At 35.5% G+C, this 27,586-nt stretch overlaps 1 protein-coding gene across 11 annotated transcripts in view; it reads left to right on the top strand.

The window, feature by feature from the left end:
• The window catches only part of ZMYM4 (zinc finger MYM-type containing 4), a 150,084-nt gene that overhangs the window by 17,715 nt on the left and 104,783 nt on the right, over window positions 1-27,586 (top strand). Inside the window, exon 1 of one of the 11 annotated variants that reach the window (XM_087446302.1) lies at window positions 7,899-7,917. The exons of the other annotated variants lie outside the window; for them this stretch is intronic. The gene's annotated coding sequence lies outside the window, so the exon portion shown is untranslated. Of the gene's footprint in view, window positions 1-7,898; window positions 7,918-27,586 lie in introns of those variants that run through there. 11 annotated transcript variants of the gene reach the window in all.

Raw genomic sequence — 27,586 nt, 5'->3', positions numbered from 1 at the left:
TAATTTCTTTATTTGTATTTGTTCAAATTTAACTCCTTCCACAATGAATTTGAGGCAGTTTACAAAAAGATATGTTAAAAAAAAGATGAAATAAGGACCATGGTAAAGGAAAATACAGATATGATAATTCTAATATTGTGATTGATTTGGGAATATGATTAGTTAAGTATGTCCCATTATCAAATGGAGGAAACATTACTGCATTTGCGAAGAAACAGAGTTTTCTAGCATTGATTCTAGAAGTAATTTCAGATGTTAATCTTCAGTAGGAGACACTGATTAATGTAATGAACATTGTCTTCAGTAACATTTTCTTTTTCTTTTCTTTTTTCTTTTTTTGCTGAGGAGGATTTGCCCTAAGCTAACATCTGGAATAAGCCAGTCTTACTCCACTTTTATATGTGGGTCGGTGCCACAGCATGGCTGACGAGTGGGGTAGGTCCGTGCCTGGGGTCCAAACCTGTAAACCCTGGGCTGCTGAAGCAGAGTGCACCAAACTTAATCGCTATGCCATGGGGCCAGCCCCAACATTTTCTTTTTAACAGAAAAAAGTGGTCTGAATTTATTGTCTATAGGTTTCTTATAAACATATATTTTTCGTTTTCTTTGGGTAAATAATTAGGAGTGGGATTGCTGGGCCATATAAGTATATGTTTTCTTACATTGCGTTTTGTTATTTATATGTTTTGGATACAAATCCTTTATTATATATGTGTTTTGCAAATATTTTCTCCTAGTCTACAGCCCATCTTCATTTTCTTAACAGTGTTTTCCAAAGAGCAGAAATTGAGATTGAGGCTGGTGAAATACCCACACAGACACAAATTTAATTTTGTGGGAATCAGCAGATAGATAACATTAGAGGACCCAGAAGAAAACATATCATGGTGTATTTATTTTTAATTAGCAATATGCTTCAGAACTCCCTGGGGGAATTCCGTCTTCCCTCCCTCACAGTATACACAAATGTCCAGTCCCTGTTTATCCCAGACCTTCTGAAATAGAATATGGGGGAGAAGGTGGAGGACTGCAGCATAGGAACCACTGTCATAGTAGAATTTGGCCCTGGTATTTACCAGTAGCCGGCCTTGGTGGTCTAGTGGTTAAGATTCAGTGCTCTTACTGCTGTGGCCTGGATTCGTTTCCTGGTTAGGGAACCACACCACCTGTCTGTTGGTTGTCATACTGTGGCGGCTGTGTTGCTGTGATGCTGAAAACTATGCCACTGGTATTTCAAATAGCAACAGGGTCACCCATGGTGGACAGGTTTCAGTGCAGCTTCCAAACTAGACAGGCTGGGAAGAAGGACCTGGCCACCACTTCCAAAAATTGGCTGTGAAAACCCTATGAATAGTAGCGGAGCATTGTCTGATATAGTGCCGGAAGGTGAGAGGATGGAGCAAAAAAAGACCGGGCAGGGTTCTGCTTTGCTGTAGAGGGGGTCACTAGGAGTTGGAATTGACTCGAAGGCACTAACAACTTGTCAGTAATGTGGTTTTTGTTTCTTCATGCATAAAATGGAAATAAAGACACTATCTAACTCTTATTAGGTTTCAGTAGGTTAGTGAACATGAAATACCTAGCATATAGTAAGTGGTAATTTCTAGAAGCACAGGAGAAGGAGAAGGAGCCCCAGGATAGTGTCATGGAAGCCTTGGAAGTCATTGCCAGGAAGTGGGAATGAACATTACTCTTTTCGTGCCTTCCATTCTGTGTGACACTTGAATTACTTAAGAAGCAAATGTTTGCTCCAGTTATTCTTTCATTCAACCCTTTTGTTCTCTTGAAATTGACTATGACATCTTCAGAAGTGCTTGAATTTCAATATATCATAGTAAGTTCCTTGCTTCTTTATATGATTTCTTGTAGAATTTATGTCCAAGTTGAAATGTTTCTCTAAAGATAGGTCTAGAATATATGCATGCTTACTGTCCTTCAATTTTTCTTCATGTTTGTTGTCTTAACGTACATATTAGAGAAGTAAATACTTTCCTTACTATAATTTTTATATATGGAAAATAATTTTACTTTAAATGAAGCAGGATTCGATCATGATGAACAGAAAAAAGGGTGCTGTCTTTTGTAACAAAGGAGGATTTGCTTTATTTGTTTAGTTGCCATTTGTTGGAAGAAAAGAATACAGAAAGGCCCCAAAATAGTGAGTTATTTTTAGGGGTGTTGTAAGAAGTTTTATTCAGAAAAAAGCTGCTTGTTTAGTGTGAGGAATACAACTCTGCATTTAAGAGGTTTCTAGTTGATCACTCCTTTTTTTTTTTTAACCTTTATTGTGGAAATTTTCAAACTTAAATGTACAGAAAATAGTTCAACTAATGCTCATGTCTTCATCATTCCTCTTCTTTAACAGTCATCAACTTTCTGCCTCTTGCTTCATCTATTCCTCCCACATTTCTTTCCCTATAATATTTTAAAGCAAATTCTAGACAAATTTTATTTCGCCTAATACATAAAGTGTGTATCTCTAATAAATAGTCTCTTTTTAAAAAAGACATAACCATAATAACCATTACCACACTGACCAAAATCAACAATAATTCCTTACTATCACCTAATACTCTATTAAACTTTCTTATTTGTTTCAAAAAGATAGGAGCTAAAACAGGTTCATGTATTGCTAAAACAAGGTTTGTGGGTTGCTATGTCTCTTTACTCTCTTTTAATCAATAAATTTCCCCATTTTGAGAAATGCCATTTATTTTTAGAAGACACTGGATGATTTGTTCTGCAGCATTTCCCACATTCTGGGTTTTGCTGATTATATCCTGGTGTCATTGAACATGTACCTCTATCCCTCATGTTCCCTGTAGACTGTTTGTTAGATGTGTGATTTGATTCAGGTTCAATTAGTTTTGCTTTTTTGGAAAGACTTCTTCATAGGTGGTGCTATGTTCTTCCTATGACACCACTAGTGGAAGCACATCACTTTTAGTGGTGTTCATCCTAGTTCAGCTGATGTCAGCCTAATCCATATATTAAAAAAACCCCTTCACTTTTTGACCTAATGGAAAACCCCTTCACTTTTTGACCTAATGGTTTTAGCATTTATTGATAATTATTTCTTGGTTCACCATTTCATTTCATGATGGTTTCCTAATTCTTTTATTTCTCCAGTATCTATTAGCTATGATTATTTTATATAGAAGAACTCTCCCTATTTGGTTTCCTTTGTACCTTGAAATATTGTTAATATAGAAAAGATAAGATAAATGCTTGATTCTTTGTCATTTTTAAGAATGAGTTGGTGCCGAGGCAGCTCCACAAACAACCAGTGAGGGTTGTTTTTTGGGATTGAGGGAATGAGGAGAGTATCAGGATAAATAATTTTAAATAGATTTATATACAGTCATGTGCTGCATAATAATGTGTCAGTCAAGGATGGACTGCCTATATAAGGGTGGTCCCATAAGATTAGTACGATATAGCCTAGGTGTGTAGTACACTATACCATCTAGGTTTGTGTAAGTACACTCTATGATGTTTGCACAATGACAGAATCGCCTAATGATGCATTTCTTAGAATGTACCCCTGTTGTTAAGTGACCAATGACTGTATATTTATTGTATGTCAGTCGATTGTACCATCTTTGGTCAGTAAAAGCCCCTTCAGGTTAGATCTTGAGTCATTTTGTCATGACCTCCGTAGTCTTTGATAACTTATTTGCTTTTTGGTCCAAGATTAATGAGGCTTATCTGTATATTCCCTAGTCCAGACCTGAAGTCAGCCATTTCACCTAGGAGCCCTGGTTCCTTATAGTGGGAAATGGTATTTAGAGACCATAACGCTTGATCACTTTATAAAGTTACATGGTCTTAAATTTTAGATTTAGAAATGTTCTTTGGAGTTTCTACTCAGTGTAGGAATCTGTGTCCTAGGTATTTTGCATGTTAATAATTGGACTCATTTGAAGACCATTTAAAAAGGTTAAGTGACAAAGATTCTCATATGGAATATGATCTCCATGTTGCTTATAAGAGAAATCTTAAATGAAATGAAACTAAAAAATGTTAAAAATAAAACGATGTCAAGCCATGCTGTGGTGGCGTCCCATATAAAGTAGAGGAAGATGGGCACAGATGTTAGCTCAGGGCCAATCTTCCTCAGCAAAAAGAGGACGTTTGGCATCGGACATTAGCTCAGGGCTGATCTTCCTCACAAAAAATAAATAAATAAATAAAAGGATGTATAAAGCAAATGCAGCAAAAATTAGAATTTTAATATTAAAATGAAACTATTCATGGGAAAAGTAATTAACTGCCACTAACAAATTTCTGACTTTATGTTTGTAAAAGATGTAATTCATATTGAGGATGTAACTGCCATGAATTGTTATGTATCAAAAAACCTTGCATTCAAGTATATAAAACAAAAATTTAAATGGTTTAGAGGAACTGAAGTTTAATTGAACTCATACACTATGGGGAAAACATCCTCGTTTTACACTCCCATGGAACATTTACAGAAATTAATCATAATTTACACTTCAGAAAAAAATGGAAAATTTTAAAACCTAAAAATTTAGAGACTACATTCTTTGACCCCAGTGCGATAGAACTGAAATGAGTAAAGTGTCAATTAAAACAGCCCAACCATTTGGAAATTTTAAAACTTCTAAGGAACTCTTGGGTTAAACAAGTGAAACTAACTTCAGTTACAAAATGTTTAGAATATAATGAGTTATATATCAATTATACCTCAATTTAAAAAAAAACAATATAACAATGAGAGCATGCCGTATCACAACTTGGTGTATAAGCAGAGCTATACTCTAAAGAAAATCGCATTAAATGCTTTTAGTGTAAAAAAAATGAATTGCATATTCAGCTTTATATGTTAGAACAATGAAATAAACCTGAGGAAACCACAAGGGAAGAATTAATGTAGTTGAAAGTAATGTGTTAGAAAAAATGAATTAAGGCATAGAAAATCTATAGACTGGTAAAAATAAGAGCTGATTCTTTGTGAAGAGACCAATAAAGGAAACAAGTTTCTGATAAGTCTAATTGAGGGGAGAAAAAGAGAAATACATAGTATTAAGGAGAAGAAAAGTCTTATAACGATAAATAGATTGGGGATAATGTCTTGAACTAGTCTATGTATAATTAACTCAATGCTGATACATCTATAAATTGAAAAGAATGGAAGCTTTTCTAAAATAAGTTACCAAAGTTGATTTAAGTAGAAAACCTGAATAGGCCAATAACTGTTTAAGAATTGGTAAATAATGTCAAAGAACAACCTCCGAAGTTTCTAATCTTTGTAACCTTTGAGGAACAGTTTACTTTTATGTTTTTGAAAATATTTGCCAAAATAGAAAAGATCTTACATCAAGATGCTAAAAAAGACCTTGATATGTTTAGTATTTATTTCTGATAAAGTCTCTATCTGTAAAATTAAGAATAGAGGGTTATTTCCTTCACATAATAAAATGTGTGTATTAGAATCCAACAAACATCCCTTGAAATTTAGGAAGGATGCCTGCTATTACCAGAATTACTTATTACTGTTCTGGAAGTTCTAGGTCATGTAGTTAGATGAGGAAAAGAAGTAAGAGGTGTAAATCTTGGAAAGTTGGGGAGCAAAAAAATGATTATTTTCCGATGATATAGCTATTTCCCTGGAAATGTCAAGAGTATCAGTAAAGATGTTTCAGGGCTAAGAAGGAAAAATGAAAACAAGCTGGAGGAAAAGAAGAAAATGTATTAAGGTTATAACAGGGAACAGTAAAATGCCTAGTTACAAAATAAAAAAAATCTACAAAACCCGACAACTTGATTATGAGTAGTTGGAAAATATATTTTAAAAAAAGATTGATTCACAAAGCAATCAAAAATTAAAATTTCTTGGGGTAAACTTAATAAGAAATATGTGAAACTTAAAGAAAATGACAAGACTTTACCTAAGGACATGGTAATAATAATAGTCACAACAACAACTAATCTTTATTGAGCATTGTTTTAAGCGCGTCTTAACTCATTTAATCCTCAAAATGACCCTATAATATAGTGTTATGTCTGAGGATAACAGAGAGGTAAAGTGCCTTGTCAGGGTTGTTTAGCTGGCTAGACTGAGGAAGAACGGGATTGGAACCCATTCAGGCTGTGTGACTCCAAATTCCAGAGACTCTATAACCACTATGCTTTGATGACTCTTGGAAAAAATGGAGTGATATACCATGTTCCTGGATGGGAAAACTCAATATTATAAATGTATATGTCCCATAAATTTAATATTATTTCAGTCAGTATCCCAATAGGATTTTGGTTTTCCTTTTTGATGGTGAGGAGGGTCGAGTTTGAGAAAACAATGATCAAGTTCATTAGGAATTATAAATATGTAAAAGATAGCCAAAACAGTTATGAATTAGAAGAATAATAGGAGCATGGAGGAGTAGGGGAATGGGTGGGTACCTTTTTCTACAGGATCTTGAGTATAATATCGGTATAGGAATGCTCAAAGTATTACGCACAAAGAGATTCATGTCTTTATATAAGAATATGGTCATAACTTATTCATTAAATCGTCTTTGGACAATCTGCTGGTCATTTGGGCAAAAAACAAAGTTAGATCTTTTTCTCACTCCAGATACCAAAATAAATTATAGAGGCATTGAATATATGAATATAAGAAAATGAAACTATTCAAGTACCCAGAGAAAGTATAGGTATATATAACATCTTGATAGGGAGAACGCCTTTCTAAGCATAAACCAAGAAAAATGTGATTCAAAAGAATGATAGATTTGACTACATTGAAAAATTATCATATTTTTCCAAAGGAAAAAGTGTTTGAAATATCTGACAAACATGAAGTGACTGTTTTCAGAAGAATGGGATACTGGGCAGATAAAAGTAGATAACCACTTTAGGAGTCACCTTTAGAATTCCTCAGTGCTCCACATCTCTAATTTCCATTCAGTCACCATTCATGCTTTCATTCAACAAATGTTTTGAGTGTCTATTTTGTATGATGAACCATTGTAGGTACTGAGGATACAGTAATGAGTAAAATGGAGAAAATCTCAGCTCTTATGGAGTTTACACTGCAGTGATGGGAGAGAGAACTGCTCATCAATAATTAATATAGAGTATTTAAAATGGAGTATTTCTATAGAGAAACATAAAGCAGATAAAGGGGATACTATGTGCTATGGTGGAAGGGGCATTGCAATTTAAAATAGTGACATTTAAGCAAAGATCTGAAGGAAATGAGAAAGCCAGCCATGTGGCTATCTGAAAGGAAGAACATTTCAGGTAGAGGGAACAACAAGGGCAAAGGCTGTGAGGCAGGAGAGTGCTGTGCATGTTTTATGAACAGCAGAGAAGTGGTAGCTGAAGGTGAATGAGCAAGGTAGTGAGCACTAGGAGATGAGATCAGGAGATAACTGTCTAGATCATGTAGGGGCTTTTAAGGCCAGATAATTCTTTGTTGTGGTGGCTGTTGTGTATACATTATCGGATGTTTCACAGCATCCCTGGCCTCTACCCACTAGATGTCAGTAAAACTTCCCAGTTGTGATAACCAAAAATGCCTCCAGACATTGCCAAATTTTCTAGATTTGGGGAGCAAAATTGCCCCTGATTGAAAACCACTGCTCTACTAAATGGCTGTAGGTCATTTTGGGGAAGGCTTGGAGGAAGATTTATGGTGTGGGTCCCTTCCTCAAGGGGACCCAGTATCTCCTTATTCAAGAGGCTATGGGTCTGTGAATTGACTAGGTCTGGAAACTGGGTGAATGTCTGTGACTTCCACTGTGATGACTCAAGTTAGCTTTTGGCCGCCACATTTAGGCATTTTTCTGTTATATAGATTAAAGTTGCCCATCTTTTTCATTCCTAGGAACATCATAATCAATTAGCCACTGTCAAAGATCCCTGTGAGCCAAAGCATTCCGAGTACTGGTATGTCCCTACTGCCGTTATCCTTGGGGTTAAGTGCTGCCACTTGGCCTCTGCTACTTTGGGATCCCATCATCCCCAGTGAAATCAGGGAGCTATCTCAGTGGTGATATTCCCTACAGTCATACCTGACCTACAAAAGAGAGCAGCCACACAGCTTTTCAAACGTGTGGTGCTCCCTCCACTAATGTAGCGTCTTCTGGGCCTTCTCAGGGAATGTTGTTGGGTGGTAGGTGTACAGGTTGCAGAGGATAAATCCACTTCAGTGTTCCCATCTCCCTAAGCCTTCAGATTTCCTCTTCCACATAATGCCAATGAAACTCTAGTATCTCAGCCTCATTAAAGGTTCGTTGTTAGTGTCAGAGTAGTTTTGATTTGCATTTCCCTAACAATTATCAGCTATTATTGAGTATAAGTTTTAATCAACAAGTAAGCCATTAGAGTCACCTCCAACTGCACAGGCTAACACATTAAATATAGAATCTGTAGTAAGCTCATCCATGTTAATGAATTCTAATCTCCTTGGTCTAATACCCTTAGCATCTATTTTCACACATATCCACCAGGGTTTTGCTTTTATATATTAGTAAAATCTTGGCATTTTTTGAAGTGTAAGCTGTTTCCTCTTGGGTCTTAGGGTGTACCTGTTCCTCTATAACATGCTGAGATTTGAACCTAGTTCTAGGTCTAGTGGCAACAAGGTTGGTTGTGGTTGGTCTTGGGGAAAATGAACATTCTCCTGCAAGTCGTTTGCTGCACATAAGGATATCATAGGATTTTCAAGCAAAAGAATGCTACTTTCCTTAAATACAGAAGGGTAAGTTACTTCCACTGGAGGTTTAAGTTGTCTTTTTCATTCTAGTTCAACCACATGTTCTCATTCCAAGTTTCAGGGTCCCATTTTTTCCCAGTCATTGCTCTTACTTTCACATGAGAACCTTGGTGAGACTATGAATTTATCTGGTGTTGTACTTCAGCTATTTGTACAATTAAATTTTGCATTTAATTTTATTTATTTATTTTTTCCCCCAAAGCCCCAGTAGATAGTTGTATGTCATAGTTGCACATCCTTCTAGTTGCTGTATGTGGGACACGGCCTCAGCATGGCCGGAGTAGCAGTGCGTCCATGCATGCCCGGGATCCGAACCCGGGCCGCCAGCAGCGGAGCGCGAGCACTTAACCGCTAAGCCACGGGGCCGGCCCCTAAATTTTGCATTTAATTTTAAACAGTATCAACCTATAGTTACAGGAATTGAGATTTTTTTTATATTGTCGTGAAAGTGCTGTTTCTCAGATTGTGATTTGATCTGAGAATTAATGGACCTGAGCTTATTTTCATCTGTATCTATTCAAGAGCACTTAGAGAATCCATCTCACATAACAGACCTTGTAGTCATCATTACTGCCTTAACAATCAAGTGCAACAGCCACTTGGATTCCCAAGGCACTTGCTTCACTTAGCACTTCATCACAGTCACCCACATGTGATAGCTTGATTAACTCTGATGCCACTGCATGCCAGGGATTACTAGCATCCTATTTCCTGCTTGAGCCCTATGCTTAAGCCCAAGGACACAACCAGGCCAGTCTCCAAATCTCATCTTTGTGGGTGTATCTGCTCTGACCACTGCCACTAGCAGTCCTTTATCAGTCAGAGGTGAGAAACCACACAATATTCAAATAGGGAAAGTTTAATATAAAGAATTATTAACCAGTAACAGAATTAACCCTAATGGGGAAGGAGAACTGTAAAGTATACATAGTAGCAGGTAGAGGGAGCAGCCACTACCTTTAGCGCTGAGGCAGAGTAACAGGGATGAAACATACTTGGAAGATGCCCCATCTCCCAGCTTCAAGGCTGAAATTCAGATCTTGTTGGAGAGGGTATGCTCTACTGGATGCTGGAGAAGTTTGAGTTGCTGTAGATTTTTGCTGGCAAGCAGGAAACCTCCCTCTGGGGTGCTGACAGAAGTCACTATGGGAAGGTCTTTGCTGAACCTGCCTAAGAAGCCAGCTTGGGCACTGACATAATTCTCTGGGAAACCTCCTGCCCATAGGAGTGCTGCTGAAACTTGTTGGGTAGCTACCCTCTGGAGTGCTGACAAAACTTGCTAGGAAACTACCCATGGGGTTGTGTTTGAGTGTCATTGAGACTTGGTGGGAAGTTGGCACCTGGGGTGAGCGCCACTGGGTGTCTTGCAAACCACTAGCCTCCACTGGAGCAAGCAGGTTAGAGCACAGTGTAATAGGATGAGAACCCTGTTCCTTCTGGAGTATTCCTCCAGTACCATCTGCTGACAAAGGTTAACATTGTGCCAGCTGGCAAGGAAATGTTTGCAGGTGCCAGCTTCCTTATCACAAAGCAGGGCTGAGAAGAGTAGATTTGGAGTAGAGAGGCAAAACATTTATACTTGGTACACTCAGATATTTACATTTCTAGTACTCTTCATTCTTTTGGGTAGACCTTGATTTCCAGATGGTGTCCATTTTCCTTCTTCCTGAAGGACTTACCTTTAAAAGGTGCTAGTCTGCTGGTGATGGAATTCTTCCAGCTTTTGTACATCTGAAAAACTCTTTATTTTCCTTTTTTTAAAAAAAATAAGATAGTGGTAAATACATGTAACATAAAATTTACCATCTTACCCAATTTTAAGTGTACAGTTCAGTGGTATTAAATACATTTATTATGTTGTGCAACCGTTGTCACCATCCATCTCCATAGCTCTTGTTATCTAGTAAAACTGAAACTCTATACCTATTAAACAATAGTTTCCCATTCCCCCAGTCTTTGGCAACCACCATCCTACTTTCTGTCTCTATTTATTTCACTTAGTATAATGTGCTCGTTTCATCCATGTTGTACCACTTGTCAAAATTTCCTTCCTTTTGAAGTCTAAATAATTATATGTATATACCACTTTTTGCTTATTCATTCTTCTGTTGGTGGACACCGAGGTTGCTTTCAGGTTTTAGCCGTTGTGAAGAATACTACTAAGATGGGTGTACAAGTACCTCTTCAAGACCCTGTTTCAATTCTTTGAATGTATACCCAGAAGTGGAATTGGTGGATCATGTGGTAATTCTATTTTTAATTTTTCAAGGAACCACCGTACTGTTTTCCACAGCAGCTGTACCTTTTTGCATTCCCATCACTAAGGCATAAGGGTTTCAATTTCTCCACATCCTCATTAACACTTGTTGTTTTCTGTTTTTTTGGTAGTAGTCATCTTAATGAGTGTAGTTGGTATCTCATTGTAGCTTTGATTTGCGTTTCCTGAATGATTAGTGATATTGACCATCTTTTCTTGTGCTTGTTGGCTGTTTGTTAATCTTCTTTGGAGAAATGTCTGTTCAAGTCCTTTGCCCATTTTTGAATCAAAGTGATTGTTTTTTTGTTGTTGAGTTTTAGGAGTTCTCTGTATATTCTGGATGTTAGTCTGTTATCAGATATAAGATTTGTAAATATTTTAATCCTGTCTGTGAGTTGCCTTTTTACTCTGTTGATACAGTCTTCTGATGCATAAAATTTTAACATTTTCATGAAGTCTAACTTGTCTATTTCTTCTTTAGCTGCCTTTGCATTTGGTGTCATACCCAAGAAGTCATTGCTTTTACCTTGTTTTCTTCTAAGAATTTTATAGTTTTAGGCCTTACATTTAGGTCTTTGATCCATTTTGAGTTAATTTTTGTATGTGGTTTGAGATAAGAATTTAACTTGATGCCTTTGCATGTGGATATCCAGTTTTCCCAACATTATTTGTTGAAAAGATTGTACTTTTCCCATTGAACGGTCTTGGCACACCCTTGTCAAAATCATTTGACCATATATGCGAGAGTTTCTGAGCTCTCTATTCCGTTGGTTTATGTGTCTTTTTGCTAATACCACACTGTTTTGATTACGGTATCTTTGTAGTAAGTTTTAAAATGAGGAAGTGTGAGTCCTCTGGCTTTGTTCTTTTTCAGGACTGTTTTGGCTATTCAGGGTCCCTTGAGATTCCATATGGATTTTAGGATGGGTTATTTTAGTTCTGCAAAAAACATCATTGGGGTTTTGATAGGGGTTGCATTAGATCTATAGATCACTTTGGGTAGTATTTACATCTTAACAATATTAAGTCTTCCAATCTAGGAATGTGGGATGTGTTTCCATTTATGTCTTCTGTAATTTCTTTTAGAAATTTTTTTTAGTTTTCATTCTTTCACCTTCTTGGTTAAATTAATTTCTAGGTATTGTATTCTTTTTGATGCTATTGTAAATGGAATTGTTTTTATAATTTCCTTTTCATGTTATTCATTGTTAGTGTATAGAAATGCAAGTGATTACTAATTTTTGTGTGTTGACATTGTATCCTGCTACTTTGCAGAATTCATTTATTAGTTCTAAAAGTTTTTTTGTGGAATCTCTAGGGTTTTCCACATTTAAGATCATATCATCTGCAAACAGAAAATTTTACTTCTTCCTTTCCAGTTTGAATGCCTTTGCTTTCTTTTTCTTGCCTAATTGCTCTGTGTAGGACTTCCATTACTATGTTGTATGTCAGTGGTGAAAGTAGGCATCCTTGCTTTGTTCCTGATCTTAGAGAAAAAGCTTTTTCCTCCAGTCTTTCACCATTGAGTATGATATTTGCTGTGAGTTTTCATATATGGACTGTATTATGTTGAGATAGTGTCCTTCTATTTCTAGTTTGTTCAGCATTTTTATTGTGAAAGGGTCTTGTGTGTTTTCAGATGTTTTTCCTGCATCAATTGAGATTATCATGTATTTTTTTCCTCCATTCTGTTAATGTGGCTAATGAAATGAATGAATTACATTGATTCATTTTCATATGATGAACCATCCTTGTAGTGCAGGAATAAATTCTACTTAGTCAGTAGAATTAATATACTGCTGAATTTGGTTTGCTAGTATTTTGTTGAGGATTTTTGCTTCAGTGTTCATAAGGGATATTGTTTTATAGTTTTCCTGTAGTATCTTTGTCTGGCTTTGATATCCAGGTAATCCTGGCCTCATAGAATGTGTTAGGATTCAATTTGGGGAAAAGTTTAAGAAGGATTGGTATTAGTTCTTTAAATATTTGATAGAATTCACCAAATTTGATAGAATTCACCAAATTTTGATAGAATTCACCAAGTTTTTTGGGAAAAGCTTGAGAAGGATTGGTATTAGTTCCCTAAATATTTGGTAGAATTCACCAGTGAAGCCATCAGGTCCAGGACTTTTCTTTTTTGGGAGATTTTTGATTACTGATTTAATCTCCTTACTAGTTATAGGTCTATTCAGATTTTCTATTTTTTCATAATTTAGTCTTGGTAGGTTTTGTGTTTTTAGGAAATTGCCCATTTTATCTAGGTTATCCAATTTGTTGGCATAAAATTGTTCATAGTATTCTCTTGTAGTGCTTTTTATTTCTGTAGAATCAGTAATGTTTTCACTTTCATTTTTGATTTTAATAATTTGAGTCTTCTCTCTGTTTATCTTGATCTATGTAGCTAAAGATTTGTCAATTTTGTTGATCTTTTCAAAGTATCAGCTTTTGGTTTCATTGATTTTTCTCTGTTCCTTTTTTGTTCTCTGTTTTTTTAATTTCTGCTCTAATCTTTATTAATTCCTTCCTCCTCCTTGCTTTGGGTTTAGTTTGTTCTTCTTTTTCTGGTTCCATAAGTTGTAAAGTTATGTTGTTAATATGAGATCTTCCTTTTTTTATAAGTTAAGTCTTTATAGATGTATAGTTCCCCCTTAGCACTGCTTTCACTGCATACCATATGTTTTGGTATGTTGTATTTTAATTTTCACTTGTCTCTCAGTATTTTCTAATTTCCCTTGTGATTTCTTCTTTGGTCCTTTGGTTGCTTAAGAGTATGTTAATTTGAACAAATTTGTGAAATTTCCAGTTTTACTTCTGTTACTGATTTTTAAATTCATCCTGTTGTGGTTGGAGAAGATACTTTGTATGATATCTATATTTTTAAATCTGTTGAGACTTAATTGTGGCCTAATATATGGTCTGTTCTGGAAAATATCCCATGTGCACTTGAAAAGAATGTATATGCTCTTATTGTTGGGTAGAGTGTTTTGTATATGTCTGTTAGGTCTAGTTGGTTTATTGTGTTGTTAAAATTCTCTGTTTCCTTACTCATCTCCTGTCTTAATTGTTCTGTCCATTATTGAGAGTGGGGTATTGGAGTCTCCAACAATTATTGTAGAACAGTCTATTTTTCTCCTTAATTCTGTCAGTTTTTGCTTCATGTATTTTGCTAGTCATTAGGTGTGTAAATGTTTATAATTGTTTTATCTTCTTTCTGTATTGGACCTTTTTATTAATATATTATGTCATTCTTTGTCTCTTGCAACCTTTTTATTTAAATTCTATTTTGTCTCATGTTAGTATAGCCACCCCTGCTCTCTTTGGTTACTGTTTGTATGGAATATCTTTTTCCATTCTTTTACTTTGAACCTATTTGTATATTTGGATTTAAAGTGATTCTCTTACAGACAGCATACAGTTGGATCATGTGTTTTTATTAATTCTTCCGATCTCTGTTTTGATTGGAGAGTTAAAGACATTTACATTTAAGGTAATTACTGATAAGGAGGGACTTCTGTCATTTTACTGGTTGTTTTCTATGCCTGATAGCTCTTTTGTTCCTCATTTCCTGCGTTACTGTTTTCTTTTGTGTTTAGTTGATTTTTTGTAGTGAAATGTTTAAATTCCTTTCTTATCTCCTTGCGTGCATATTCTAGAGCTATTATCTTTGTGGTTACTGTGGGAATTACATTTAATATTCTAAAGCTATAATACTCTACAGTCACGTGCTGCATAACGAAATTTAGGTCAATGGTGGACCACGTATGTGATGGTGGTCCCATAAGATTAGTACCATATAGCTTAGGTGTACCATCTAAATTTGTGTAAGTAGACTCTATGATGTTCATACAACAATGAAATCACCTAACGACCTGTTTCTCAGAATGCATCCCTGTCATTAAGTGACACGTGACTGTAATTTGAATTTATATCAGCTTAATTTCAATAACAGAGAAAAACTATGCTCCTCTACAGCTCGAACTCCACCTCTTTTGGTTGTTGATGTCACAAAATTACATCTTTATACATTGCGTGTCCAAAAACATAAAGAATTCTTCAAATTGCATTAGTCTCTTAAATTATGTAGAAAACAAAATTTGAAGTTACAAACCAAAGTTAACAATAATGTTACCTTTTATAATTGCCCATGTGTTTACCTTTATCGGGATCTTTATTTCTTCATATGGGTTTGAATTACTGTCTAGTGTCCTTTCATTTCACACTGCTGGACTCCCTAGAGCATTTCTTGCAGGGCAGATCTAGTGGTAATGAATTCCCTCAGCTTTTGTTTATCTGGGAATGCCTTAATTTCTCCCTAAGTTTTGATGGACAGTTTTTTCAGATATAGGATTCTTGGTTGACTGTTTTTTTTTTTTTTCTTTACCACTTTGAATATATCAGCCTACTGGCTTCTGACTTCCTATGTTTCTGATGAAAAATCTACTCATATGCTTATTTGAGGATTCCTTGTGTGTGATGAGTCACTTCTCTCTTGCTGCTTTCAAGATTCTTTCTTTGTCTTTAGCTGTCCTAAGTATCTTGGTGTGGATCTCTTTGAGTTCATCTTATGTGGGGTTTGTTGAGCTTCTTGGGTGTTTATATTCATGTCTTTAATCAAATTTGGGGAAGTTTTCAGTTATTATTTCTTCAAATATTCTCTCTACCCCTTTCTCTCTCTCTTCTCCTTTGGGGACTCTGAGAGTGTATATATTGGTCTGCTTATTGGTGTCCCACAGGTACCTTACTCTCTGTTCATTTTTCTTTCTATTCCTCAGACTTGATAATTTTCATTGTCCTACCTTCAAGTTTGCTGATTTTTTCTTCTGCCTGTTCAAATCTGCCTTTGAATCCCTCTAGTCAATTTTTTTTTTTTTTTTTTTTTTTTTGCTGAGGAAGATTCGTCCTGAGCTAACATCTGTTGCCAGTCTTCCTCTTTTTGTATGTGAGCCACTGCCACAGCATGGCCACTGATGAGTGGTGTAGGTCTGAGCCCGGGAACTGAACCTGGGCTGCCGAAGTGGAGCGTGCTGAACTTAACCACTAGGCCACTGGAGGTGGCCCTCTAGTGAATTTTTGTTCCTTTGTTTGTTCTGTTTTATTTTGTTTTTTGGTGAGGAGGATTAGCCCTGAGCTAACATCTGTTGCCAATCCTCCTCTTTTTGCTGAGGAAGATGGGCCCTGGGCTAACATCCGTGCCCATCTTCCTCTACTTTATATGTGGGATGCCTGCCACAGCATGGCTTGATGCGTGGTGTGTAGGTCTGCGCCTGGAATCTGAACCTGCGAACCCCGGGCCGCTGAAGTGGAGCATGCGAACTTAACCACTATGCCACTGGGCCAGCCCCCCTCTAGTGCATTTATTTCATTTATTGTACTTTTTGTCTTCAGACTTTCTTTGTGGTTTCTTTATAGATTTTTTATCTCTTTATCGATATTTCTGTTTTGCTTATACATCGTTTTCTTGACTTTCTCCATATCTTTAGTTCTTTGTGCATCTTTAAGACAATTCTTTTAATGTTTTTGTTTAGTAGATCCACTATCAGGTCTTTTTCAGGGACAATTTCTGTTAGTTTATGTTTTTCCTTTGTATGGGCCATACTTTCCTGTTATTTGTGACTTTTTTTGTTGTTGAAAACTGGACATTTCAATTTATTAATATGGTAACTCTGGAAATCTGATTCTTCCCTTTTCCCAGAGTTTGCATTTTTTTTTTTGATTGTTGTAGTTCATCTTTGTGCTTAGGATCAGCCTGATGTGTAAACTGAAAGTCTTCTCAGGTCTTCCCTCAGTCTATGCCTTTCCCTGATATGCATGGTGACTTTCTAATGTCTTCTGTTTATGCAGTTGCTTTTGAATGTCCTAGTTTTTAATGTCTGGCTCCCAAAGGGGAACAAAAGGGGAAAATGAAGAGGGGAAAAGGGCACCAGCTGGAAGGGGAGCAACTTGTAGCAGTGGGGGGAGGTGCAACAAAAACAACCACCTGCCTCTGTGTATTCATTTCTGTGATCAGAAGCAGCAATAAGGAATTACTGCACAGATCCTTGATATTTGGAGGACATGGTCATTTTTGCCCACCCTGGTTCCCACAGGCTACTCCTAGAAGGTTTGTACAGCTGCTTGCTACATAGCTGGAGGTGGTGGAGGATGGATAGCTGCTCCTCTGCCTTTAGCTGAAATTGACGGAAATTTCCTTTCCAAACCTTCCCCCTGGAAGTTTTGCAAGCTTTCAGTAGACTCTGGTGTTCCAAAATAGTTACATCAGACAGATTCTGCCTGTGCAATTTTTGTCTAGGTGAGGACTCAGAATCCTGGTGGTTCATTACTTTTCCATCTTCCCAGAATCTCAATACATACATTTTTTTTATTGAAGTATAATTGACATAACATTATATTAGTTTTAGGTGTACAACATAATGATTCAGTATTTACATATATTGCAAAATGATCACCACAATAAGTCTAGTTAACATGAATATATACATACTTTTAACATGTCATTTTTCGAGTGTTGTTGCTGGTACATAGAAATAAAATTGGATTTTTGTATTTTTACCTCTTTTAACTCAGATCTCACTAAATTCATTAATTGTAGAAGCATTTTGGAAATTTCTTAGGATTGTCCCTGTACATATGATTATATTGTCTGAATAAAGGTGGTTTACTTCTGCTCTGATTATTATGTCTTTTATTTGTTTTCCTTACAACATTGGACTGGCTAGGTCTTTCAGTACAATGTTGAATGAAAGTGGTGCGAGTGGACATCTTTTCCATATTCCAAATTTTAGAGTGAAAGCATTTAGTCTTTTACCATCAAGTATTATGTTAGTTGTAGGATTTTCGTAGATTCCATCTCTCAGGTTTAGAAAGTCCCTTCTATTATTATTAGCTGAGAGTTTTTTACATAATTGCGTTAAATTTTGTCAGATGCTTTTACTGTATGTATTGGGAAGATCTCATAGTTTCTTTTTCAGTCTGTTCATTTGCTTTTTGAATGTTAAACCAACCATGCATTTCTGCAGTAAGGTTTATATAATCATGATGGATAATATTTTTTATATGCTGGTGGATTAATTTTATAATATTTTGATAAGAATTTTTGTATCTATATTCATGTGCGGTGTTGATTAGTAACTATTTTTTTGTATTGTCTTTGTCTGGTTTTGGTATCAGGGTAATACTGGTCTTACAAATTGAGTTTGGAAATATTCCTTTTAATTTCTAAAAAGTTTGGGTAAGATTGCTATTATATCTTTCTTAAGTGTTTGATATTTTTGCCAATAAACCCATCTAGGCCTGGAATTTTCTTTGTGAGACGTTCAGTTAATCATTTGAGTTTTAAAATAGATACAGGAATTTCTATTTTTTCTTGTTTTATTTTTGGTGAATTGATTCTTTTGAAGCATTCATCTATTTCATCTTAAGTAGTTGAATTTATTGACGTAAAATTATTCAAATATTTCATTATTATCCTTTTAATGTCTGTAGATATGTAGTTGTGTCCCTTCTTTGATTCCTGATATTGTCAGTTTGCGTCTTCTTTATTTTTTCTTTGATCAGTCTAGCTAGAGGTTTTTCAATTATATTGATATTTTAAAAGAATCAACTTTTTCTTTTTTTTACTTTTTTTTTGGTGAGGAAGATTGTCCCTGAGCTAACACCTATGCCCATCTTCCTCTATTTTGTATGTGGGATGCCACCACAGCATGGCTTGGTGAGCTAGATGAGCGGTGTGTGGGTCTGCGCCTGGGATCTGAACCCGCAAACTCCAGGGTGCTGAAGCAGAGGTTGTGAACTTAACCACTATGCCACCAGGCTGGCCTTGAAAGAATCAACTTTTGATTTCACTCATTTTTTAAAATATTTTCCATTTTCTGTTTAATTGATTTTTGCTCATATCTTTTTATTTCCTTTTTCTCACTTGTTTTGGGTTTACTTTGCTCTCTTTTCCTAGCTTCCTGATTTGACACCCCTTTTTAAAATACAAATATTTAAAGCTATAAACATCTCTAAGCACTACTTTAAATGCATCCTAAAACTCTTGGTAAGTTTTGTTTTCATTATCATTTAGTTGAAAATAGTTTCTTATGTCCTCTGTGATTTTTTTTTTTTTTTTACTTACATAGTTTGTTTTGAAGCATATTTAGTATACAGATTTTGTTAATATTTTTTTTTTCTTTTTTATGTGAGGAAGATCAGCCCTGAGCTAACATCCATGCCAATCCTCCTCTTTTTGCTGAGGAAGACCAGCCCTGAGTTAACATCTGTTGCCAATCCTCCTCCTTTTTTTTTTTTGCTTTCTTCTCTTTTTCTCCCCAAAGCCCCAGCAGATAGTTGTATGTCACAGTTGCACATCCTTCCAGTTGCTGCGTGTGGGACGCCGCCCCGGCATGGCCCGACAAGCGGTGTATTGGTGTGCGCCCAGGATCCGAACCTGGGCCGCCAGCAGCGGAGCGCGCGCACTTAACGGCTAAGCCCTGGGGCTGGCCCCAGTATACAGATTTTGGTGGTATTATTTGTTAGTGGTATCTAACTTAATACTGCTGAGGTCAGTGAATATATCCTCTATTATTTTAATTATTTTATTTTTATTGATGCTTCTCTATGGTTCAGCATGTGGTATATCTTGGTGCTTGCTCTATGTACACTTAAAAAGAAGTATATTAAAAAGAAGTATATACTACAGCTGCTTGATGTTTTTATAAGTATCAATTAGATCAATTTTATTGGTACGGTTGTTAAATTTTTCTCTTTTTTGTGTCTCCTTATTCTAAAACTACTGACAGAGCTATAAATCTACAATCATAGTTGGAGATTTTATGTTTATTGCTTTAGTTCTGTTTTTTGCTTCATGATTTTTGAAGTTGTGTTAGTTACCACACATTTAGAATTACATCTTGTTGATGATCATTATTAAATGACTATTTTTGTAATACTCTTTCTCTTTAAATCTATTTTGTCTGACATTAATATAGTTACATCAGGTTTGTTATGCTTAGTATTTAATGGTATATATTTCCCTCTCCCCTTTTACTTTCAATATATCTGTGTCTCTATGTTTAAAATGTGTTTTTTGTAGTATCATGTAGTTGGGTCTTGCCTTTTTCTGTAGTGTGACACTTTTTAGTTGTGGTGTTTATTCCTTTTAGATTTAATGTGATTTCTTATATAGTTGTGTTTAAGTCTTCCATCTTCCATCTTGGTATTTGTTTTTTTTTTTTTTTTTGTGAGGAAGACAGGCCTGAGCTAACATCCGGTGCCAGTCCTCCTCTTTTTTGCTGAGGAAGACTGGCCCTGGGCTAACATCCATGCCCATCTTCCTCTACTTTATATGGGACGCCGCCACAGCATGGCTTAACAAGCGGTGCGTTAGTGCGTGCCTGGGATCCGAACCCGTGAACCCTGGGCCACCACAGCGGAGCACGCGCACTTAACCACTTGCACCACTGGGCCGGCCCTTGATATTTGTTTTTTGTTTATCCCATTCATTCTTGGTTCCTCCCATATCATAGTTGGGTTGCATCCTTTTCGAAGTTGTTCCATTTTGAGTGTTTAGCTGTATTTCTTTGTGTGATACTTCTTTTTAGAGGTTTCCCTAGCGATTACAACATACATCAAGTTATCACCTTTAAAAATTATATTATTTGTTGTCCTTCACAGTGGTGTATTCCATTTATCTTGGTCCTTCCCCTTCCCCTCATCATCTTTTAAGCCTTTGTCTTATATTTTACTTCCATGTATGCTTATTTATTTTTTAGTATCAATGTGGTTTCATGGATTTTTAAATCAATGTATTATGATCCATTGTTGCCATTATTTATTTTGATGCTCAGATTATTCTAAATTCAGCCTGTGGGAGCCCCTCCAACCCAGTTTCTGTTTTTTTAAGATACCTACCAGCTTGTTAGTCTTTTCTTACTTCTTGACACAAAATGTTCCATAGTGATGTTTTAAAATCTTTAGTTTAATCACATTACTCCTCTACTTAAAATTCTTGAGTGGCTTTCCATTAACCATACGATAAAGTCAAAAACCATTCATAGCTGGGAATACATGGCCCTGATTATGTAACTAGTTTTCTCTCACATCTCTCTTACACCAGTTCCCCATTTCTTGTAATTGTTGTGGACCTCTTTCAATTTCTCTGTATACTCTCTGTTCTCCTTAAAACTCTCCATAGTAAATGCTTTTTTATCCTTCTGATCTAAAAGATTCCTTTTTAATTTATAATCTAGGGTAAATCCTCGTTAATTAAATACCATAGCAGTTTTTCCTCTCCATGATAGCATTCATCTAACTTTGTAGTTCTTTGTTTAATATCTATATTCTCTAATAGACTGTGAAGGAATACAGGAACTCTTTGTTTGTTTCCTGCTCTATTTTAACATTGTGACTAGCACTTTGTGCCTGACTTGTAGCAGGCAAATATTCAACAAATATGTGTTGGTGAGTGACTGAACTGGACATATTAACTGTCTCTGTGTCCTTGGGTAATTTATTTTATTTCATAATATATAAAATGAGAGGTCTATGCTAAAACTAAATTATCTTAGTATCACTTTCATCTTTGAAATTCCTTAATTGTATGTGGTGGGAATGATAAGGAAACTTACTGAATTTGAGTGTGAATATCCACATCATGGAATAGGGTGAGAAAACATTGGATGGGTAGTAAAAACCTGGTAGATTTAGATTTATTTGATGCTTCACAGTTTAGAAACTCCTCAGAGTATGAATGCAGTGGAAAAATCTCTACACTTTGGTGCAAATTCTGTCTCTGACACTTACCAATTAGGTAACCTTGGGGAAGCTGAATTTACTCATAAGTTGTGTTATCTGTGTGTCTATAAATGCATGTAGTACTTAATTTTTAATGTTGTTTATTCATTTAACAATATGTATAGAGCACCTACTGTGTGCCACAGAAATGAAATATAATGGCATATACAAACTAGCAATCTCATACTGGGTGTTCAAGAAATAGGAATTCAGTCATTTAGAAATTTCAGGGTCCGGCGCAGTGGCGTAGTGGTTAAGTACGTGCGCTCCGTTGTTGGCGGCCCAGGTTCGGATCCGGGGCGTACACCAAGGCACCGCTTGTCAAGCCATGCTGTGGCAGCGTCCCATATAAAGTGGAGGAAGATGGGCACAGATGTTAGCCCAGGGCCAGTCTTCCTCGGCAAAACGAGGAGGATTGGCACGGATCTTAGCTCAGGGCTGATCTTCCTCACCAAAAAAAAAGAAAGAAATTTCAGACTTTTAGGTCCAAAGTCTCAAAATTGGTGCTTGAGCTAGTGTAGAACCTTGGTCCCCTGAACTAGTCTACTGTAGTGTTCTGTTTGAAGTAGCAGAATCAAAGTGAATTCTTGTAGTGCGAGTTGGTGATAAAAGGAAATTTTGTACTTCTGGAAGGTTCATGCAAATCATTAGTACCAAATCAGTAACATATGTAAGTTTAAAGATTATAGGAGGCAGATTTGTTTGAGAGAGGAAAAATGGTGTGAGAGACAGAAGACAGAAGACAATGACATATTATAGTGATAATGGTGAATTTAGAGAGAAATGGTGGATGGGTTTGAGAGAGATTCTAAAATACAGATAGCGTCCTGACTTAATATGGATGTTAAGCTCATTAAGTAAGAAAAATGAAACAAGGTGACCTAATTGTTGACATTTTATGTCATTAGTTATAAAACTTTGGGTATATATCTTGCAAGTTTGGGAATTTTTATGAAAATAGTTATTTCAGTAAGCTTTATTTTTTGGATGCACTATTGTAAATTTAGCTTATTTCTTTGGTATAGATTGAACAGTATGTTTTCCCTGAGGTATAAGAATAGCTTTATGTTTGTATTATTTATTCAATAAACATATTCATTCTTTAAATTGAACCAAGTATTGTTTTAAGTTTATCTTACAAAGAAAGGATAATTTTGTTTTCTCTTGGGTAATTGAATAGTAAAGAATTTCAAAAGCCAGAATAATTTAGTCTAATGGTTGACTTTGTAATGATCATTTATGTATGTATAATGATTATATATTCTGAAAGGTGGGATTACACATAAGAAACTTTGTAGGTTATCCTGACTCATCATCTCTTTTTTTTTTATTGAGCTAAAACTGACATATAACATTATATTACTTTCAGGTACACATAATGATTTGATATTTGTGTATCTTGTGAGATGATCACCACAGTAAGTCTAGTTAACATCCATCACCATAACAAAATTTTTTTTCTTGTGATGAGAACTTTTAAGATCTACTCTTTTAGCAACGTTCAAATATACAATACATCAACTGTAGTCACCATGCTGTACGTTATATTCTCAGGATTTATTTATTTTATAACTGGAAGTTGGTACCTTTTGACTTGTTTCACCTAATTTGCCTACCTCCCAACCTCTGCTTCTGACAACCACCAATCTGTTCTCTTATCAATGAGCTCCATTTGTTTTTGTTTTTGTTTAGATTCCATGTGTAAGTGAGATTATATGGTATTTGTCTTTCTCTGACTTATTTCACCTAGCATAATACCCTCAAGGTATATCAGTGTTGTCAGAAATAGCAAGATTTCCTTCTTTTTTATGGCTGAATAATATTTTGCTGTATATATACTACATTTTCTTTATCTATTCATCCATCAGTGGACACTTGGGTTGCTTCTATGTGTTGGCTGTTGTAAAGAATGCTGCAGTGAACATGGGAGTGCACGTATCTTTTTGAGATAGTGTTTTCATTTTCTTTGGACAAATACCCAGAAGTGGAATTGTGGGGTCATGTAGGAGTTCTATTTTTAATGTTTTGAGGAACCTCTATACTGTTTTCCATAGTGGTTGCACCAGTTTACATTTCCACCAACAGTGCACAAGGTTTCCCTTTTCTCCATGTCCTGACAAACACTTGTCATTTCTTATCTTTTTGGTAATAGCCATCCTAACAGGTTTGAGGTGATATCTCATTGTGGTTTTGATTTGCATTTCCCTGATGATTAGTGATGTTGAACATCTTTTCATGTGCCTGTTGGTCCTCTGTGTATGTCTTTGGAAAAATGTCTATTCAGATTCTCTGCCCATATTTTAATCGGAATATTTGTTTTTTTGCTGTTGAGTTTATGAATTCTTTATATATTTTGGATATTAACCACTTATCAGACACATGATTTGTGAATATTTTCTCCCATTTAGTAGGTTCCCTTTTCATTTTGTTTATGGCTTCCTTTGGTGTACAAAAAGCTTTTTAGTTTGATGTAGTCCACTTGTTTATTTTTGCTTTTGCTGCCTTTGTTTTTGGTGTCAAATCCAAAAAATCATTGCCAAGACCAAAGTTAAGGAGCTTACCACCTATATTTTCTTCTAGGAGTTTAATGGTTTTGGGTTTTATGTTCGTCTTTAATGCATTTTAAGTTAGGTTTTGTGTACAGTGTAAGATAGTGGTCCAATTTCATTTTTTTACATGTGACTGTACAGTTTCATCTGACTTTTTAGAAGCCTTGTAATTATTTGTTAGTAAATTTTGAGAGAGAGATTGTGAGAGGGAGTGGGGGCAGGGGATAGCAGCTGTCTGCCATTATGATTAAACTTTATACTTTGACATCTCAGAACACTTTACAGTGTTCTCATTTACTCATTTCCCAAATAATACTATGAAGGAATTGTATTTAAGTAGCATATTCTTAGCTTAGTTAAGTATGTTTTGGTTATTTTTGATCATTTTATTTTTATTATAAAGGCAGCATTTAGTCATTGTAGATGATTTGAAAGATTAAAAAAGGTATAAAGAAAAGATAAAAATCTCTTGTAATTTTACTACTAAATGTATTTATTTGCAATTATGCATAAATTTATCTACCTTTATATATATATTTTATTTTAGAAATGAGCATATGCTAAAATTTCTTTTTTCATATTTGGTGTATACTTGTATGAATTTTAAACAGAGGTGTAGATTCCTGTAAACATCACCACAAACAGGATTCATAGCAGTTATGTCACCCCAAAAAACCCCCACATGCTTTCCTTTTGTAATCATACTCTCTGTTCCCTCCTAACCACTGACAATCATTGTTTTGTTTTCTGTCATTATAGTTTTGTCTTTTTGAGAATGTCAAAAATGGACTCATATAGTATGTAACGTTTTGAGACTGGCTTCTTAGAATCAATATTTTCTCACATTAAGTGAAATTTAGATACTACCATATAGGCTGTTTTATTTTCCCCCTTTATGTTGTAGTTGTCATATTGCATATACATACCAAATCCCTATCATATAATGTTATAATTTTTACATTCAACTGGCAACCAAGTGAAAAAGAAGTCAAGGGTAGAAGAATGGTCTGTATTTATAAATAGTTATATGTATTCAGATTGCTACCAATTCTCTTGCTTGCTCTTCATTCCTGATATTCTTAATTTTCTTTTGATATCATTTCACTTTTGTGTAAAGAACCTTTTTTTAATTGAGGTAACTTTGGTTTATAACATTATATGTTTCAGGTTTGCATCATTATATTTTGATGTTTGTGTAGACTACATCATGTTGACCACCCAAAGACTAATTACCATCTGTCACCGTACACATGTGCCCTGTCACCCCTTTTGCCCTCCTCGCTTCCCCTCTGGTAACCACCAATCTAGTCTCTGTATCTATGTATCTGTTTGTTGTTGTTTTTAATCTTCTGCTTATGAGTGAGATCATATGGTATTTGACTTTCTCCATCTGACTTATTTCACTTAGCATAATACCCTCAAGGTCCATCCATGTTGTTGCAAGTGGCAAGATTTCATCTTTTTTCTTTTTTTATAGCTGAGTAGTATTCTGTTGTGTATATATCCCACATCTTCTTTATCCATTCATCCCTTCATGGGCACCTAGGTTGCTTCTAAGTCTTAGCTATTGTGAATAAAGCTGCAGTGAACATAGTGGTGCATATATCTTTATGCATTTGTGTTTTCGTGTTGTTTGGATAAATACCCAGCAGTGACATAGCTGGATCATATGGTAGTTCTATTCATAATTTATTGAGGAATCTCCATACTGTTTTCCATAGCGGCTGCACCAGTTGACGTTCCTACCAGCAGTGTATGAGAGTTCCCTTTTCTCCACATCCTCTCCAACACTGGTCATTTCTTAACTTGTTAATTAGAGTCATTCTGATAGCCATGAGGTGATATCTCAGTGTAGTTTTGATTTGCATTTCCGTAATAATAAGTGATGTTGCACATCTTTTCATGTGCCTGTTGGCCATTTGTATTTTTTCTTTGGAAAAATGTCTGTTCAGATCTTTTGCCCATTTTTTAGTTGGGTTGTCTGTTTTTCTGTTGTTGAGTTCTATGAGTTTTTTATATATTTTGGATATTAACCCTTTATCAGATATATGGTTTGTAAATATCTTCTCTCAATTGTTAGGTTGTCTTTTCATTTTGTTGATGGTTTCCTTTGCTGTGCAGAAGCTTTTTAGTTTGATATAGTCCCATTTGTTTATTTTTTCTTTTGTTTCCCTTGCCTAGTGAGACATGGTATTCGAAAAGATGCTGGTAAGACTGATGTCAGAGAGCGTACTGCCTATGTTTTCTTCTAGAAGTTTTATAGTTTCAGGTCTTGTATTCAAGTCTTTAATCCATTTGGAGTTAATTTTTGTGTATGGTGTAAGATAATGGTCTACTTTCATTCTTTTGCATATGGCTGTCCAGTTTTCCCAACACCATTTATTGAAGAGACTTTCCTTTCTCCATTGTATGTTCTTGGTTCCCTTGTCGAAAATTAGCTGTCCGGAGTTAATTTTTGTGTATGGTGTAAGATAATGGTCTACTTTCATTCTTTTGCATGTGGCTGTCCAGTTTTCCCAACACCATTTATTGAAGAGACTTTCCTTTCTCCATTGTATGTTCTTGGTTCCCTTGTTGAAAATTAGCTGTCCACCGGTGTGTGGGTTTATTTCTGGGCTCTCTATTCTGTTCCATTGATCTGTGTGTCTGTTTTTGTGCCAGTACCATACTGTTTTGATTGCTATAACTTTGTAGTATATTTTGAAATCAGGGAGTGTGATACCTCCAGTTTTGTTCTTTTTTCTCAGGATTCTTTTGGCTATTCGGATTCTTTCGTCGTTCCATATAAATTTTAGGATTCTTTGTTCCAGTCCTGTGAAAAATGTCTTTGGAACTTGGATAGGGATTGCATTGAATCTGTAGATTGCTTTAGGGAGTATGGACTTTTTAACTATGTTAGTTCTTCCAATCTAAGAGCACGGAATATCTTTCCATTTCTTTGTGTCGTCTTCAATTTCTTTCAACGATGTTTTATAGTTTTCAGTGTACAGGTATTTCACCTCTTTGTTTGAATTTATTCCTAGATATTTTATTCTTTTTGTTGTGATTGTAAGTGGGATCGTATTCTTAATTTCTCTTTCTGCTACTTCATTGTTAGTGTATAGAAACGCAATTGATTTTTGTATGTTGATTTTGTATCCTGCAACTTGACTGTACCCATTTATTATTTCTGATAGTTTTTTGGTGGATTCTTTTGGGTTTTCTATATATAAAATTGGGTCATATGGAAATAGTGACAATTTTACTTCTTCCTTTTCAATT

The sequence above is a fragment of the Ceratotherium simum genome, chromosome 22 (genome assembly GCF_057802395.1).
Source record: "Ceratotherium simum simum isolate JZ-2026a chromosome 22, ASM5780239v1, whole genome shotgun sequence".
NCBI lineage: Eukaryota > Metazoa > Chordata > Mammalia > Perissodactyla > Rhinocerotidae > Ceratotherium > Ceratotherium simum.
This window is presented reverse-complemented; position numbering and strand designations above follow the sequence as displayed.